Below are 5,000 nucleotides of genomic sequence, written 5' to 3' on the forward strand. Positions count from 1 at the left end.
AGATAAGTACCGAAAAACCACTGCATGTTTAGGACTGATTTATTAAATGCTGTATTCTATCTATGAAATACAGCCTTGGTCACCTTGGACCCTAGCAGAGCTTCCCCAAAACTAAGACTACTCCAAACAGGCACAGTCATCTTATGGAAACAAGGATAAGCAATAAGGGCATTCCCAGAGTCACCTTGGAAAAGCTGGTCTCATTCTTTAATCCTGAAGCTGAAATCTCCTCTTTACTTTCAAACTCTGCCTAACAAATCTGCCTGTGTCTCTCACTGATACATCCTGTAATTCTTTTCCTGAAACAAGAGTCAAGAACACATGTGGATGCATGAAGGTTCCCATTTCCTCTTTGGTGAACTTCACTGGACCCCAGTAAGCAACAGTGTGATGCTTATTCAATATTAAAGCTTGTTTTCTTTTCTTTCTTTTTCACTAATTTTATTTATATTAGGTAGTTTTCACTCAGAGTATCTTATCCATTCACTTTTCAGCTGGGTTATGTATATATGCGTGTATGTGTGTCTGTTTCTATGTCATAAGTTTCAAACTTTATTTGGTATGGCTTCACCTTTTTGGTATTCAGAAATAATTTTACTTTCTTAGCACAGCACAGTAGGTATACAACCTGTGTTATTCCCTAGAGTGTGCAATGCATAATTTATTCACATTAAAAATTTAAGAATGGAAAGCCTTATATGCAGGAAATGTTTAAAAACATATACATAATTTTAATCTTTTTTGATGATATGTACTACTAGCTTTATACATCTGGATGAACAGACATGATACACCTCAGCATAAAGATGGATTGGCTCCAGACGTATTCTTCACACACATGGTGAATAGCTTTTGGTCATAGAGATCCCATGTGCTGAGGCAAACAGATCTGAAAGACACCTCCAGAAGTACACTTAACTGTAAGAATTTCTGTAGCTTCTATTCTCTACAGTGAGGGACCCTCTTCTCTTTAAAAGCAAGAAGGTCTTCAAGTCTGTCTTTTATTGGAATAGTCTGAGCATAACAAGCTTCTTCTATGGCTAATCCTGTTACCAAGTCATCCTCCATTCTTTGATTAATTGCTAATTTTTCCACTCACATAGCAACAGGTCTCTGAGGTAGAAACTCTCTTGCTAGGTCCTGGGCCTTTGTGTAGGCAGCATCGCTCTTCCAGTTCTGCTCTAGCATGAGGCTGACCAGGCCCAAGGCTTTGGCTTCTTGACCATCAAGTACTTCTGCTGAGAAAATAAGCTCCTTGGCCACGGACATTCTGATGGCACGTGATTATCGCTGTGTTCCCGCTCCACCACTTTGTTTCAACTAGGCCCATTTTTGCACAGGAAGCTCCTACTCGAATATCACCCGCTAAAGCCAGTTCAAGACCACCACCTAAAGCGAGTCCATCCATTGCTGCAATTGTTGGCACTGGAAGATTAGCAATGTCATTAATACCACTATGATACTGGAGACAAAAGGACCAACTTCACTGGAATACATTTTGGCTCTTTCTTTAAGGGCAGCAACAGCACAGAATATCCCTGGGACTTCACTCCTAATTATTATGGTCCAAACTTTCCTATCAGATTTTAAAGCATCCACAGCTTTTGATGACATTTTCATAATATTTTTTCAGCTTTAATTGATTTTATTGGTACATTTTAGGGATACAGTACAGTTACACTCATTGTTGGGATCTTGTACCTCTACATGACAAGTCTTGATTCTCATTTTTTCCCATTACCCCTGCCCTCCCTTCACCCCCTCCTGCCCTCCCCATCTACAAACACTTTATTTCCATCTTTTCATTATCTCACATTTTTTTCTTTTCCCTTATTACCCTTCCCCTACCCATCCCACCTTCCCTACACATTTAGCTCCTTTCTTCCCATTTCTCAATGTCAGTAATCTTATTAGGATCTTCTGTATTATTGCAGGTTATTCACACCAGAAAAACTATTTGGTATTTACACATGTGTGACTTATTTATTTCACTTAGGAGTATATCTTCAATATGTATCCATTTTCCTATGAATTAATCTATTTTCTCATTCTGTATGGCTGAGTAATATTCCATTTTATAGAAAAACCACATCTTCTTTATCCACTTTCCAATGGATGGGCAAATGGGCTGTTTCCAAGATTTAGCTATTACAAACTGTGCCACTATAAACATGCGTGCGCATACATCACTGTGATATGATTCTTTAAGTTCTTTTGGAAAGATACCCAGAACAGGGATGGCTGGGTCAAATGCAACCTCCCATCCAAGCTCTTTGAGGTACCTCCATATTGATTTCCACAGTGGTTGCACCAGTCTTCACTCCCACCAACAATGGAGAAGGGTTCCTTTCTCTCCACAACCCTGCCAACATTTGTTATTGTGTGATTTCTTGATAGCAGCCATTCTTTGTGGGGTGAGGTGGAATCTCAGTGTTGTTTTCATCTGCATCTCTCGAATGACCAATGATGTGGAGCATTTTTTCATATATTTACTTGCTGCTTTTATTTCTTTGTCTGAGAAATGTCTGTTCATTTTGGATGCCCATTTTTGAATCAGGTCATTATATTTGGGAGGGTTCACTGTTTTGAGTTCTTTATATATTAATAAAGTCAAGGACAAAAACCATATGACCCTCCCAATAGATGCAGAAAAAGCATTTGACACAATTCAACACCCATTCATGATAAAAACCCTGCAAAAAATTGGAATAGATGGTCTATATCTCAATTTAGTAAAGGCTATCTATGAAAAATCAACAGCCAATATCATATCAAATGGCCAAAAACTGGAAACCTTCACGTTAAAATCAGGAACAAGGATGCCCACTATCACCACTCCTCTTCGATATAGTTCTGGAAACATTAGCCACAGCAATTAGACAAGAGAAAGAAATTAAAGCAATAAAGATAGGAAAGGAACAAGTTAAACTGTTATTATTTGCTGATGATATGATACTCTACATTGAAGACCCAAAAAACTTCACCAAAAGACTTCTAGACTTAATTGGCAGATTCAGTAGAGTATCTGGATACAAGGTCAACACCCAAAAATCAATAGCCTTCTTATACACAAATAACAGACTCACGGAGAGAGAAATAAGGGAAAAATTCCTTTTACAATAGCATCCCAAAAAATGAAGTATCTAGGAATCAATCTAACAAAAGAAGCAAAAGATCTCTACACTGAAAACTATAGCACTTTGAAAAAAGAAATTGAAGAGGATATAAAAAAATGGAAAGACATCCCCTGCTCCTGGGTAGGAAGAATTAACATAGTGAAAATGGCCATACTACCAAAACTGCTGTACAGATTCAATGCAATGCCAATTGAAATTCTAACACTGTATTTCACAGAACTAGAAAAAAGAATCCAAAACTTCATTTGGAATCATAAGGGACCTAGAATAGCAAGAGCCATCCCAGGCAACAGACACATGGTGGCGGTATAATAATTCCCAATTTGAAACTATACTACAAAGCCACTGTGATAAAAACACCATGGTACTGGCGAAACAGGCCTGAGAATCAGTAGAACAGATTGGAAGACAAAAAAACAAATCCAGATGTACTCAGCTACCTCATCTTTGACAAAGGAGATGATCATCCCCACTGGAGGAAAGATGGCCTCTTTAATAAATGGTGTTGGAAAAACTGGATGTCAACCTGCCACAGATTAAAACTGGACCCTTATCTTTCACCATGCACTAAATTAAAATCCAAGTGAATTAAAGATCTAAATATTAAAACAGAAATACTAAACATGCTGGAAGGTAAACTAGGCAGAACTCTGGAAGACATTGGTATAGGAAAAGACTTTATGAACAAATCCTCAGTAGCACTGGAACTAGCAGAAATAATCAACAACTGGGATCTCATTTTATTGAAATACTTCTGTACTGTAAAAGAAACCATCAGCAGAACTAAGAGACAATCTACAATGTAGGAATAAATTTTTGCCAGCTGCTCCTCAGACAAAGGACTATTATCTGGAATATAGAAAGAATTCATATTTTTACTGAGTGAATTTTTTTCATAAGCTCTTTTTATTCCATTCACCACAATTCCACAGATCTCCGCCTCCTGGTGTACACTTGACAATTGTCCTCTCTTCATTTCTGAGCTGTAGCCCCTCTGAGGGAAGGGACCCCTGGCTGAGGATGCCTAGGCCTGGGACCACACTGCTGGGCCCAAGGGCCAGACAGCCTCAAGGACCTGAGCCACACACACAGCCAGTCTCCACCCAGTGAGCATGGCCTGCACTGCTCCCAGAGACACCACACACACACACACACACACACACACACCTGTCTATGCCTAGCCCTATGCTGCCATGTTGTGTTTATGGCAAGGGCCCGGTGCCTCCTAAAGCTGGTTTTCTTTCCCTACCACCTTTGAGAAGAGGACTCCCAGACTAGAAGGAAATTTTTTTGTTTTTCTTAATTAGATTCCCCTAACATTAGTTTCTGGTTATTTGAAGCAAACAAAATTATTTTAGTTCTCTAGGATTATTTTTCCAACATTTATGGGTTATTCATTTCTTTTGTATATTTTAATGATTTTTTTTTTTGCTCCAAAATGTAGAGTTGACATTTAAAACTGGATTCTTCTTTTCTTAGGGATAATTCCAACAATCTCTGCATTCATAACATAATAAATTTTGGCTCTTTTAAAATGTTATCAGTCCAAAGGTAATCACTATGAGACTTATGATTCTATTGAACGCATTCTGTTGGTGTATATATTTGCTTGCTAGTGCCATATAAGCTGGCACAGACCGAATGGTTTAAAAAACAAACTTATTTTCTCAGAATTGGAGGCTAAAGACTAAGGTCAAGGGTCAGCAAGGCTAGTTTCTGCTGAACTCTCTTTCATTGGTTTATGGATGGCCACTTGCTCCCTATGTATTCACATGGTCTTTCCTCTGTACACATCTGTATCTTTCCTCTTATTGAAAAGACTCCAGTCATCTTAGATCAGGACTCATACTGCAACCTCATTTT

At 38.4% G+C, this 5,000-nt stretch overlaps 1 pseudogene; it reads right to left on the reverse strand.

Annotated features, from left to right (window-relative positions):
• Positions 1 to 939: 939 nt before the first annotated feature.
• LOC104861082 lies at positions 940 to 4,251 on the reverse strand (annotated as a pseudogene).
• Between the last annotated feature and the right edge of the window lie 749 nt (positions 4,252 to 5,000).

This window comes from Fukomys damarensis, unplaced genomic scaffold (assembly GCF_012274545.1).
Source record: "Fukomys damarensis isolate Sample0158 unplaced genomic scaffold, DMR_v1.0_HiC HiC_scaffold_6, whole genome shotgun sequence".
Lineage (NCBI taxonomy): Eukaryota > Metazoa > Chordata > Mammalia > Rodentia > Bathyergidae > Fukomys > Fukomys damarensis.